Below are 14,517 nucleotides of genomic sequence, written 5' to 3' on the forward strand. Positions count from 1 at the left end.
CCAAAGCAGGACTAGTAAAGGTGGGACCACTACAGGGAGTCCGTCTGATTCATTACTGTTAACATCCAAACATACACTCATGGACCTTTACTGGGTGTGTCTAGTTGTCGGACAGACATGATGGGAGCTAATTCTTCTGATTCCTACACAGAGTGGACAGGAGAGCCAGAGGGTCCCCAGTTGGTCAGGTCTGCCCAGCAGCCATCAACCCACTGGACTCCATCTTTAGGTCTGGAGCAATGTGACAAACAATACTGTTACATCTATTCTGTCAAACATTGAATCTGATGTGTGCGTCCAGATTTCACTTTGATTTGTCAGTCAGATATCTTCTGTTCCAGCTGCTGGAGGATGACATCATCACTTTTGTGAAGAACGAAAGCTGCACAAAAGACCAGAAGAGTCTTGTCTCCCGATTTACCCAGAATGCTTAGAGAGGAAGAGAAAGGATGAGGAGGTGTTGGACGGTGAGGTCGAAGAGGAAGAGCAGAGGAGAGCAGAGAGAGGCATTCTGACGATCACACGCACTTCATGAAGGAGATGAAGCAGGAGGAGCTGGCTGGACGTCTGCAGAGCAGTAGAGGATTTCTATAAAGAGTAACAGGGCTGGAGGAACGGGATATTGTCTGCAAAATATATAACAACATACCTGTACTCCTTTCTCTGAGGAATGTTGAATCATGTCTTGTCTGAATGATCTTCTTTGTTGGGTTTCATCAGGAAGATGTGGAGTTTGCAGCGTAAACTCAAAAAAACAGCAGAGCGTTCCAGTGTATGTTTGAGGGGGATGCTAAAGCAGGACAACCCAACCTTCTGAATCGATGTTCACAGAGATCTCCTCATGGAGTCGAGGGGCTGCAGAGGTCACTGATAAACATGAGGTCAGGAAGATTGAAACCGCACCAGGGAAACCAGACGGACCAGAAACAACAATTCAGGACAAGAAAGACAATCTTTGAAACCCCACATGGAAGAGATGAACCATCAGAACGTGATGACAAAGGGAGGGCTGGCATGGGAAAAACAGTCTGACACAGAGGTCACTCTGGACTGGGCTGAAGGCAAAGACAACCAGGGACCATCCAGTTCACATTCTCCATTCACATCAGAGAGCTGAAGGTTGCTGAAAGAGAGAAGTTCAGCTGGTGAAGTGTGTTACTTCTTTAGTGAAAACCAAAGAAGCAGAATATGCAGGGTTGAAGAGGGGTCTTTCATCTTTGACGGTTCTTGATGAGTGTCGACTTCCTCTGGACTTCCTCAACACTGGATCTGACTGACGTTACAGAGCCACCTCAGTGGGTGTGCTGCTGACACACTCATCAGGGGGAAAACTGTTCCCTTGCTAGCCTCTGGCTAACACACGACCTGCAGCAGCCAATCAGATCCCTATGGGTGTGTTGACATGGTGGACAGGAGGTCAGAGGGTTCACTGATGCAAGAAGGAGGGTACTTCAGAAAGAGAAGTCAGAGATGAGGAGAAGGCCAAGCAGAATACTCCCACATTCAAGAGAGCACGAAGCCTCCACAATCATGGGTCACATTCCCAGTCTCTGCTGGATCACTGCTACAGTTCTAGAGAACGTGTTGAAGACCAGAGAGGGAGGAGAGCTGCCCAGAACCCTAACTGAGATGTACATACACTTCATGGGGTTCAGTCCAAAGTGAAAAAAATCAAGTATGATGGGGAGCTGAGACTAGATCCACACGGTGTCCAGAGTGAGCAGGGAAGATCATTTGAACTCTGGGAAAAATGGCTTTTGAGCAGCTGCAGAAGGCAACAGGATCTTCTACGAATCAGACCTGACGAGTTGGCATCGATATCAGAGCAGCCGCATGGTCTCAGAGTGTTCACACAGATCTTTAAAGAGGAGGAGAGGACTTACCAGGACATCGGTGTTCTGCTCGTTCCATCGAGTGTTTCAGGAGTTTATGTGTGCCTTCATGTCCATCTGACCTTCATCAACTCTGGAGTCAACAGAGGCAGAAAAAGAACAAAAAACATCCAAAACTGTCTAAAAGGCTTCAGAGACATAAGAAGTTCTACCAGAGTGATGTGGACAAAGGCCTTACAGAAGTCCAAATGGACACCTGGACTTCTGTTCCTCGCTTCCTCCGGGTCTTTCACTGCACAGATCAATCAGGAGTTACTACAAGGTTTATGACACAGACAGGAAGAGCTCAAAGACCAATCAAGAAAAAGTGGGGTGACATCAGAAGAAGATGAGTGAGAATCTCGTCTGACAGAGAGAAGCAGCAATTTGTTCCACGTTGAAGGACTGAATGATGGTGATATAGTGGAGCAGATCCAACAGTCCCTGAGTTTCAGGAACGTCTCTCCACAGATAAACTGTCTCATGCTCAGGGTCAGCTCTGGTCTCATCTTTACTGTCATCAGAAGAAGATCTGGACGTGTTTGACCGGAAGCCAAATACTGCGGCTTCAGAGGAGAATCTCTGACGGCTGCGGCCAGTGGTAAAAGCCTCAACAAGTCGGTACGTCACACGCTATCTCAGACAAAGGGAGTTTCTTGTCAGAAATACAATTAGCTGTATTGTTTCTTATAGTTTATTGGTTACCTCAGACATGAGGGCTGTAACCTGACAGAGAAAAAGCTGGGAAGCTCTGTCCTCAATTCTCAGCTCACAGTCCTCTAGTCTGAAGAGAGAGGGACCGAGTAAACAAACAACCGGCAGGATTGCAGGATGAAGGTGGTTCATCAGCTGGCCTAAATAGTCAAAAGTTATACTGGGAAACATAATAGTGCTACTTGCTCATTTGCATTTAATAGTTATTATTCCGTGGGTCTACTCAAAAGAATTATCCGCTAGAATCTAAGTAGTATTCCACAATTTGAAAAGGATGGCCTGTAATTTTTTAATTAATTAAAAAAAAAAATTCCATTAAATAGATTAGCTATCTGATTGTTTCAGACTGAGGGCTGTAAAACTGTCAAAGAGAAGATGGTAAAGCTCTGTCCGCAGTCTCAGCTCCCATCACTCGGCTGAGAGAGTGGACCCTGAGTAAAGAATGACCTGCCGGATTTCAGGAGTGGAGACTGGTGTCAGTGGACTGAAGAGTCCACACTGCAGACTGGAAACTTAGGTTAGTGTTACTTCTGTTTAACAAGCAAATGTTAACTTGTTAGCTGCTCAATAACTGTGTAACAATTAAATTACAGGAAAGGGTAAGTGGACTCAGCACGCTTGTCAACAGTATGTCGTAGTTCACGTAAAACTTGACTAAAAATTTGCAGTTGTAGTAAATGACACAATAGATTTTCTTCTTTAATCTGTCAGTTCCAGTTCAATATGAGGGTTTTCACAACTTGTTGATGGACTGCAGGAAAATTGCTATAGTGTGTGTTGCTGTGTGTGTGTGTGTGTGTGTGGTGTGTGTGTACAGTCTGTAGGGTGTTGGTTCAGAGGAAGGCTGGTACTTCTATGGTCTCAGCTCCTCTGGGCTCCAACCCCTCCATCTGAGAGTGATGGAGACCTGAGCTACAATCATCCAGGAAGACTCAGGAGTGAAGCTGCTGTCAGCTTGGACTTAAGGACCAACACTGGAGGACGGACACTCTCAGGTCTGGACAGATGGCAACCTGCCCTATGTCTATAACCTGATGAACTCTGATGGTTCATGTTACAGGGAGGGTTCCAGGCATTTCAAAATTTTCTGTTCATCTCTTAACCAGTGAAGAATGGGCTCAAGCCAACCGAAACGAGAAGCATAAGGAGAGAAAATAAGAACATGTTGTCGCAAATGATAAAATAATAACACAAAAAACATGAATGGTGTTTCTAACTTTGTGATTGGAGTGGGCAGCCGCTAAACACTCACCTCTGACAGACCCCAAGTAGGTAAGGTGATAAGGGCCTCATGTACATTGAAAGAGGATGGAGAGATACAATAAACAAGAAAATTGGATCTACAGGAGGATACATATTTGAGGAACCGGTATATTTGATATTGTAATATGGTTAAAGTACTGGGTATTAGTTAGTGATTAGACTGACTTTGTGTTTATGGTAAAGTAGCAGTAAGGTATTGGAGGCATCCCATAGAGGGGACAAGGCACCCGTATATCTCCAGAATAAAAGTTAATATAATGGTGCTGCATGAAGCTGTTGACATTACATATTTTGTATTAATAGTGTGAGTTGTTGTTGTTGTGGTGTGTGTCTCGGTGTGTGTGGGGGGGGGGGTTGTAAGCGTTCACACAGTGAGTGAGGTTGTAATGAAGTGATTCTGACTTTGTTTCTTTCCTGCAGGACGGGGACCATGGGGACCACAGAGACTGAGACCTGGTTGAGGGAAGTTTGAGTGTGTTTTAAAGTTTTAAGGGCAGTAGAGGTTTTCACATCTGGCCAATGAGTCAATGCAAACCAGCTTAAAGCCAGTTGGTGGGACCCACAACCTCCTGATGTTCATTCACACTCACAGTTCACTTTGGATTGATGTTCAAAGGTCTGAACTGTGGACTTCTAATGTCAGCTCTTGGTGGGGGGGGGTTGTAAGCCCGAACACACAAACAGCGTTAATGAGCTCCTCAATTGAGTTCTTATGGCGCTATGCAGGCAATAGATTGAAGCTCCGTCACCACAGAACCGCGTATTTTGTTTTATTGGTCTTGTTCTCTCCATCAGATGTCTGTGACTGGAACTGGACAAAAACCAGACACAGAGACCTCAAACGTCTGACAACCACAGGAAGGTGACACAGTGAGAGAGTATACAACCTCTCCTGATCATCCAGGATGGTTTGCGTCTGTCCTCAGCTTGGCTGTGTAGAGAGGGGTCTGACTGGTCGCTGGTAATGGGAGGTCCGTAGGAGAGGAAGGATTTATCTACAGTGTTACAGAGGATCAGCAGGAAGAGAGCAGACAATGATGACTGTGTGTTTGGATTATAATGATCCTGTCCTGGAGTCTGAACTGCATGATGAAGGGTACTCTGTCGGCACAATAAACAGACGAACAGCCCTCCCGTCATCCTCTGTCTATAAAAGAGTTAGGCAGTGTATGTGACTGTCTGCTGGCTCTCTGTCCTTCGACACAGTTTCTCTGGGATCTTCATGATCCACCTCAACACCTTCTTATTCACCACATTCACCAGCCTCTATATCCTGGGTTTGGGGTCTGGTTCTGGTTCCTCAGATGTCTCTGTGTCCTCTCTAGGAGGAGGACAACTTCATCGTTAATGTGGTTAATAGGGTTTGATGGAGGATGTATGACGGCATCACTTTGGTTCACATTTGTCTCACTGATTGTTCCTTATTGTCAGATGAAATCGTTTTCTTCTTCTTTATGTAATGTTGCAAGGATCGCCTCCGAGATGAAAAACTACTTCGTTAAAAACTGTGTGCTCTCACTGAATACTAGTACCACAGTCTAAAAAAGTAACAGGAAAGGGGAAACATCACTGCTCCTCTGCCACAGATGGGTTTACCAGCATCAATGTAGCCGCTTTTTCAAGTTGGGCCAACAGAGCGGGCGGTTTGGAACTGAACTCCACACTTGGACAATATATTTTGTAGGCCAATCTGGTGACGCGTAGACGTTGCATTCGTCACCTTTGAGCTCCTGCTGTGTTCCAGGTGTTTCCAATCGAATCAGAGTTGTAGGCTGATGTACACAAAAGGGCCCATTTTTGGCCGATACGCGGTGGGTTGCTACCCAGTTCATAGTAAGGGAAGATGTTGTATATGAAATAGCCATTGCAATAAAGGTTTTAATTGTTCCCAAGAAGAGTGCCTTGGAGCATTTCTTTAAAACAGGATGCACAGCTGTAGTGTGACCAATGAATGACCCCCCCCCTTGCGGGTCGCGTTCGCATTTAGTTAGAACGTCCGCTGTGGGAGGTTGCTCTGTACATGTGTATTCCCCTTTCTGTCCATGGATTTATTATTATGTCGACAATATGCACAGAAGGTGACAGACTTTCACCTGACCACTCAGGAAAACGGTAGAGAAACCTTTGATCATATGAAGGTGATTTCATATGGGCATATGGCAGACGCGGAATGATGACGTAGACGGCACGGCCACGCTAAAACCACGATGAGAAACCGCTTTCCACTAGACATAGACAGAAGAATCCTCTCTGCTATGTTGCTCCAACCAAGTATTTTACTTCTATTAAGTACTACTATTAGTTCTACTAAACCGTTGATCTGCAAAAACCAGGCCTCCGAAAGTACAAAAAGTAGATCAGAGAAGGAGCTACAAGCCTGAGATGGAGGAGATTGTATGACATTGGCAGCCATAGCAGCTTATTAGAGGAAAATCGGGGAAAGCCTCTCTGATGACTTCAACGCCACGATGCCAACACTGGAGGAAAAAAGGCTTGATCGCATACAAACGACGGTATTGATCAGTTGTGAAGATTGGGGAAGTTGAATCAAAATGCAACTGCAGGCAAACGACTGACTAGCATGGAATAAATGTGCAAGCTAATGATAGCAATGCTAAACTAGCTGCCTCAAGTCACCGATTGGGATCAAGTAGCCGGCGCAAAAACACAGAGTGCTTGGCCTACCGGAGTCAATGGGGATATAATCCATCCACGTTCTTCTCACAATGCGCTTTGAGGTCTTCGGCAAGGAAGATTTGGGTCTCCGCGGAGGCGACACAGAGCTCATCGGATCCTTGCAAATAAACCACAAAGGGCCATACGCATAGAGCCGGTCATCATCAGCATTCATAAATACCAGGTCAAGGATTTAAAATAATCCGCGAAGCACGGTTTGATGATGAGGTCAGTTGAAATACCCGGACAATTTGATTTTCATCTACGAGAGGGATACGCTCCAAGAGGTCGTAACAATGACATCAGTACGGAACCCTCAGGTAATGTCGGAGCTAAAAACTAGAACTTAAGCCAGGACGATTCAGTATTCACAGACACTTGAGAAATGATTGCACTTGTCTGGTAACTGGCCAAACCAGAACAACAGACTGTCTGGTTAACGCTAGCCTTTTCGTTTTACGTATTTCTTTGCAGCCCCGGTATGCAGGAGCATTTTTGAAGTACAGCCTTATGGGTTTTTTTATAAACTGATTAAAAGACAGTTGAATTGTGTTTCCACTGGCATTGGTATTTCTGAGGTCATTGTGATTCACTCTCTCCTTTATCGTGTTTTGGGTATTTTCTGAAAAAACACATTTAACTATTTCAGTGGAAAGGGGTGTGTTTTGAGTAGTTCTACGGTGGTAGAGAAGCTAAAAATATAATTGGGGAGCTATTTTCTTTCTTTTTTTCTCTTAAATTAAATTTTTCTGTTGAAATAGACGTGGATTTATGGATCCGTGAAGCGTATTGTGAATACAAAGATTTTCTATGTGCACATGTATTTATATTATCCCAGCAAACCTGTTGGTTCAATCACTAAATATTATAGTATTTCTATATGAGTTCAATAATTTAATTATGATGGAGAGGATGTAATCTCTGTATGACATAGTTAGAATGAAGTGTAAGACTATATTCCCTGAACAAGTAAAAAACTTAAATAATGTAAATAACTATCATTTAGTCACCTTAATATTAGCAAAAGTTGTTGGAAACAGCATGAAGAATTAGCTACCGTACGTTTAATTTAAACCTCTGACTGGAGCTTTGATGGTGCAGTGAAAACTGGATTATGACAGGACCTAGTACTGATATTCTTAATCTAGATGATTACAAGCTAGTCACCAAAAAAAGGACCTGGCCACCCAGGGTGGTGGTGTCGTTTATCTGTGCAGTCTAGACATCATATGTCTGTTTGGTGATGAATTGTCTTAGATGATAATCAGTGTGATTCACTTTGATTGAGATAAACCTACAAACGCTAAAACAACTTATAGCGGGAGGGAAGTTATAGTCCTTCCCCGACTCTGAAATTGATACCTTTTAAAATTAAACTGGAATATATTCTCCATTATAAACAGGAAAAACAAAGATTGTGTTCTGATAGGGGACTTTTAACTATTGAGTTATCAGAGAAGATGATCAAAAAGGACGTCATTAATTACTTTACCATCTTCCTCCTTTTTTGTACCATAAACATGTCAAGAGTGACTCATGCCACCTGGGGCGCTATTGCCCATATCATACAAAACATTCAACATGCTAGGCTTGAAGACTGGAGTGGTGTTATCAGATATTAATGACCATTTCAACATTGTATTATTTCTAGATCTGCTAGTAAGATGGCAATTATCAGAGCAAAAAAATTAGAAAACTAAAATCCTAAACGAGACAACTCTCGGAACAACTGAGGGGTAGTTACAGGCCCAAAAAAATTGGGAAGTAATTTATATGTAATGACCAGACACTGACCTACCTATAAATTGAAATCACAAACTCTATTATGGTACCATCCCTGGAGAAGACTGTAAATGTGGTCACATATGGTCATAAACCCTGGCCCACAAAGGATATTTTAAAATATATCTATTTAAAAAAATTTCTTAAAAAAACAAGTGACAGGAATAAGAAATATACAGTAATTATAGGAATAAAACTCCACACATTATAGTAAGAAAAGTAAAAACCAGTAACCATATCACACCTCATTCAAGCATCTCAAGGGTGACTATAAGAAGTCGTGGACCAGTGCTAAATGAAGTATCTTACAAGAGCAAACAGCACTGTGCTTCCAATATGGTAATAAACTCCTCAAATGATATGACTCTAGCAAACATTTTATAATTACTTGCCCACTTGGGGGAAAAACTCTCTAACAATTAAACCACCGCAGCGGTATTTTTCCTAATCATTATTTGCAAGAAACTACAACAAATCTTTCTTTATGAAAAGCCAAACTGACTGCACAAAGTCGTTAAAATTCATCTAAGACTCATGAAGTTCGTACACTCGCTGGTGAGGATGAAATATCTGTAGCAGAAATTTTGAAAAGCCATTGCGGTTGAAGATTTGAGCCACTTACTTAGTGCATGAAACCTTTCGTTGCTCTCTGGGAATTGGCCAAAAAGGGCAAAAATTTCAAAAATCTACCAGTTGTTAGATCCTGGGATAAAAATGATCATGAGCAATTGAGTGTCCCATATATTGTGCATACAATCTCTAAGTTCTCGCGAGAGTAGTGTACAAGATGGTTAAATGGATACCTTGACAAGCCTAAATATATTGTGTTCTTCCCAAGGAGGTTTAGGAAAGTAATTACTACAGGTATGGCTATACTAGATCGGACTGAAAAGATCAATCGATGCCATTGATTAGGGGGGTGTGGGGATTGGTATTTTTTAGATTTATCCAAGGTCATTTGATACTATTGATTTGACTCTTTTGAAAAAAAATTAACATCATTATGGAATACGAGGACTAGCATTTAGCTGGTTCAAAAGTTATTATTTGGCGGACAGCATTTGTAAAATTATTAAGGAAAATTTTCGTTAGAAAAAAATCCCATTAAATTTGGATCCCTCAGGAATCCATTTTGGGTCCTCTCTGTCTTGTTATATGTTTATGACTTGAAAATTACACTAAGGTTTACATAAAGTTTTATTTGCTGATACACAAATTTTATTCATGTCACAAAAGAGGTCCACGTGGACTGGAAAAGAAATAATAAATAGAGAGGAAGTTAGGTAGAAATTTGGTTTTGTGTAATAAATTAGCTCTTGACATTCAAAAGACAAAATTACATTGTAGGTCATTTACAAAAAAAAAACAAATAGTAAACACAAGCATGTTTGTGTTAAAATAAATGGAACACAAATATTGAAAGAGTAAATGCCAAACTAAAGTGCTGGGGTTTATATTGAGGCATATTTAAAACTGTCAAAATGCCATATTGATCACCTAAATCAAGAAAATGATCTAAATATGGACAGTTACTTCCACACCTACATCGCTAACTTATATACAACTTTGTTTGAACCGCACATTTAAAATTTGTACTCTGGTGTTACACTTTTTCCTAGCCATGGGAAAACGACAGAGGTTTTACCAGAAAAAAAAAGTGTACAGGCATTACGGGTCTGAGCTAAACACCCCCAATCGTCATCTATCTTCATCGTCTGGATTAGTGGGGCTCACTAACATAACGTATATAACAAAGCCGCAGTATGTTCAAGTTGTTAATCAGGGTTTCAACGATCCGGTGGTGTGAGCCAGTCTAATCACTGCCCCTGGACACCTATGATACAAGGGGAAAAATACCAAAATACTGGTGAAAAAACGTCGGTTTAAAACGTAAGAGCCTGAGGTATGGTGTAGGGGACCGCAAATTTGGATACGAGCTCGAGGAAAACTTAAAATGTTGCATTCTGGTCTCCATCTTCAGAAATTGTGCTCAAGGCAAAAATTGCTTTATTAATATTTTGTACAAGGATACAGTTTGTGCTGGATGTTTATTTGGTGTTTGGGTGTTGTTTGTTTTGTCCATGGTAAATTGAGTTTGGTTGGGATGTTAATTATGGTATGTTTATCGTTTAGGGCCTCCTATGAAAAGCTTTAGTAGCTTATTTGGGGTCCCCTTTTCATGCGTCCTGGTATACGATGTTTGTGCCCAGGAATTGGTGTGACTTACAGGGATGACGTGTGAAATAAAAACGAAAACGAAACGAAGTTTATGTCCAAAACTACGAGGTGTGAGAACGAGAGGAACATAACTTAGCCATATGGAGCTAGCATAGAGCTTATAGCTTGATGTATTACAACAATAGTAATTTTTTCTTTGTTTAGAACTAGGAATGACGCAATAGAGGAACAGTATGTGTAGTAGTGATGTCTCACTTGTAGTTTTTCCTCTTCATGCAACCGTTCCTGCGGATTGTGCTAATTTCTTGTTAGAGCTCAGTGAAAACCTTAACTGTATATACACCTGAAAAGAACACATAGAAACAATGGATTGTGTCAGCTTAGCATCTACGGGTGGTGTTGGCTCATCAGTAAATTAGTCTTCATTGATTCATAACTGAATCCCCAGGAGAAGTGGTGAAGGTGATGAGTCAGAGCAGTAGTATGATGCATTAGCTGGTCGATGTGGTGGAGCTTAAAAGCCTGAAAGACGGGTCCTAGGCCGACCGGAGACGGGGGACCCGGGGGATCTAGCGATTTGATGGAGTGCACTGATTAGAAGTCCATTGAGAGGCCGGTTAAACCTGTTAAATACGTTAAAAGTCATTAGTGGGGTGAACAGAGTCGACGGAGTAAAGCCTTAATTGTTTAAGTCAGATCCGTCACGAGTTTGTTTACCTGAGACATAAGTGAAAAGAGACTGAAATGACCAGGTTACAGGAGAAGTGTTAGATGAAGAAGTGGACCAGGTTTTGCCATCCTAAGGATGAGGGGGGTTAGTCTAGGGGGAGGGAGGGGAGAAACTAAAGACTTTTTAAGCCAGGGCACCAAATGGAGGGGGAGTAGGGTCTGGTAAAAGTCACTCTGCTGCCCCCCCCCCCCACGGGGGACTAGAAGTCCCATGTGGAAGACCCCAGTCTTTTCTCCTGGTCAAGTTAGAAATATAGGAAATCATTTGATAGTCTAGAGTCACATTGGGGGAGAAAAGGTCAACTTGTTAGGACGTTGACAGACAGCATGATTGTAAATAAGTGTTGTGGTGGGTGTAGTGTGTGTGTTTGGGATCTGGAGCATGAAATAAATAGATAAGGATTGTTAAATAAGTAAATGTAAATATCCAATTCCATTTTTTATTTATAGTTATCAATTCATAACAAGAGTATCTCAAGACACTTTACAGAAGAAGGAAGGTCTAGACCACACTCCAGAATTTATCAGGACCCAAACAGTTCGTGTAGTTCCTCAAGAGCAAGCCAAACAGGGCCCCAGTGGAGAGGAAAACTTCCTTTTAGGCAGAAACTTGGGCAGACCAGACCAAGGCCCAGACCCAGACCCAGGCCTAGACCCAGACCCAGGCCCAGGACCAAGCCCCAGGCTCCTTCGGTAGGCGGTTGTCTACGCGCCGGTCGGTGTTAGTGGAAATAACAAAAATAGAAAAAAGAATAGTAGTTTGTAGCCATGATTTGTAGGTAGTTTCATGGCATAGAAGGACGCTGTGGGGCATTACAAGGCAACGCAGGACGGAGCAGGACGTAGCAGGACGTAGCAGGACGTAGCAGGACATAGAAGGAGGTAGCAGGACATAGCAGGACGTAGCGATGTAGGCAGGGACATAGCAGGACGTCACATGGACGTAGCAGGAGTAGCAGACGTAGCAGGACGTCGCAGGATCCGTAGCTGGGCCACTCGCAGAGTGTAGCAGATGAACATGGCACGCAGAACATGGAGCGGGACCATGGCAAAACAGCTTGCCTACCATGATTTGGGATTATCCCGATCCGAGGGAACATGATGGGAAAAAAGAGAATAAGGACTCCCAGAGCAGGTTCAGAACTAGGTTAGTAACTAGGGTAGTAACTAGGTTAGTAACAAAGGTTAGTAACTAGGTTAGTAATAGGTAGTAACTAGCGGTAGTAACAAGGTTAGTAATAGGGTTAGAACAGGTACGTATCTAGGTTTAGTATCTAGGTTAGTAAACTGGTTAGGTAACAAGGTTAGTAACCGAGGTTAGTAACTAGGTTAGTAACAGGGTCGTAACAAGGTTTAGTAATAGGTTAGTAACTAGGTTAGTATTCTAGGTTAGTAACGAGGTGAGTACACTAGGTTAGTCACAAGGTTAGTAAATAGGCCAGTTAGTAAACTAGGTTCGTATCTAGGTTAGTATCTAAGGTTAGTAACAAGGTTAGACACAAGGTTAGTACTACGGGTTTAGAACAAAGGTTAGTAACAAGGTTAGTAAACTAGGTGTAACTAGGTAGTAACGAGGTTAGTAACAGGTAGTAAACAAGCCAATTCCTTAGGGACAGGGATGCAAATAAATGGAAAGATAGGGAAAAGAGGAGAGAGGCAGCTCAGGTCCCCAAGCTGTCTAAATATTCAGCAAAAACCAAGAGAGACAGGGATAAGAGAGGAGCTGGTCGGGCTAGAACTCTCCCAAACAGGATCGGGCTCGGATGCCAAGTTCCTTTAGTTTATTCCCTGAGGCCGGGTTAGGAGGACGCTGGCGACTCCTCACTCCCTAACAACATTCCAATTCTATGCCCATACCCAACAAATAAACCTTATCAAAGAGGGGAAAAGTTTAAGCCTACTCTAAATGTGGAGACGGTTTGTTGCCTCCCGAAAACCCAAACTGGAACTGATTCCACAGGAAGTGAGCATGATAGATGAACGGCTCTGGTCCCGGGACACCAGACTGGAATCTGGCTTCCACAGGGAGGGCCTGTAGATGAACGCTTCTGGCTCCGTTCACTTTGAGACTGCTAGGAATCACCACCAGTATCCTGCATTCTGGGAGCGTAGTGCTCTGTAGGGTTGTAAGGTTACTATTGAGCTCTTTAAGATAAATGGAGCCTGACCAGGAAAGGACCGCTTTGTAGGTGAGAAGAAGGATTTTAATTCTATTCTAAATTACAGGAAGCCAATGCAGAGAAGCTGAAAACAGGAGAAGAAACGGATCTCTTTCCTGGCTTTCCTGTCAGAACACGTGCTGCAGCATTCCGGATCAGCTGAGGTCTTAGGACCGTCTTCGTAGCAGCCTGATTACAAAGGAATAGCGTAATCCCAACCTAGAAGTAACAAAATGCATGGGACTCGTTTTTGCTGCATAACTTTTAGAAGATATTCCTGTTGTTCATATTACGTAGTGAAAAAAAAGGCGCGACATTGAAATTGCTTTTAAGTGGGAAGTAAAGGTGAGTCATGACAAAAGATAACCACAAGATGAGACCAGTGGGCTGGAGGCCAAGGGGTGCTGGAGGCCAGGGTGCTGCAGGAGGCAGGGTGGGCTGGTACAGCCAGGGTGGTGCTGGGAAGCCAGGGTTTGATGCTGGCGGCGCAAGGGTGATGATGGAGGCCAGGGGATGCTGGAGGCCAGGGTGGTGCGTGGGGGTCCAGGGTGGGCTGGATGGCAGGGTGGGGATGGAGGCAAGGGTGGTGCTCGGAGGACAGGGTGGTGCGGGGGACAGGGTGGTGAGGAGGCAAGGGGGGTGAAGGAGGGCCAGGCGGGTGGTGTGGAGGCCAGGGTGGGGGCTGGAGCGTCAGGGTGAGGTGGAGGCCAGGGTGAGCTGGAGACAGGGTGGTGTGGGGGCCAGGGTGGTGGGGCTGGAGGCCAGGGTGCGGGGCTGGAAGGCCAGGGTGGGGCTGGAGGTCCAGGGTGGTTGCATCCAGGGAGTAACTAATCTCTCTGGAGAATGCGTCACGGAGGTGCTTGGGGCCACAGGGCAATAACTTCAGTTTTATCTGGGAGTTAAATTAGAAATTAAAGGTCATCCAGGTTTTAAATCCTGAAGGCACATTGTAAGTCTAGCTAAACTGATCGGTTCTTGGCTTGATGGATAGATATAAACTGTTCATATAATCTTCTGTTCCAGCTGCTGGAGGATGACATCATCACTTTTGTGAAGAACGAGCTGCAAAAGATCCAGAAGAGTCTTTGTCCAGATTACCCAGAATGCTTAGAGAGTCAGAGAAAGGATGAGGAGGTGTTGGACGG

The 14,517-nt window shown here is 43.5% G+C and overlaps 1 long non-coding RNA gene across 1 annotated transcript in view; it reads left to right on the forward strand.

Moving 5' to 3' along the window:
* The window catches only part of LOC116702617 (uncharacterized), a 36,845-nt gene that overhangs the window by 20,679 nt on the left and 1,649 nt on the right, over window positions 1-14,517 (forward strand). Inside the window, exon 2 of the long non-coding RNA XR_004335212.1 lies at window positions 5,448-5,454. This is a non-coding gene — a long non-coding RNA (uncharacterized LOC116702617). The remainder of the gene's footprint in view (window positions 1-5,447; window positions 5,455-14,517) is intronic.

Source organism: Etheostoma spectabile, chromosome 15, assembly GCF_008692095.1.
Source record: "Etheostoma spectabile isolate EspeVRDwgs_2016 chromosome 15, UIUC_Espe_1.0, whole genome shotgun sequence".
Classification (NCBI taxonomy): Eukaryota; Metazoa; Chordata; class Actinopteri; order Perciformes; family Percidae; genus Etheostoma; species Etheostoma spectabile.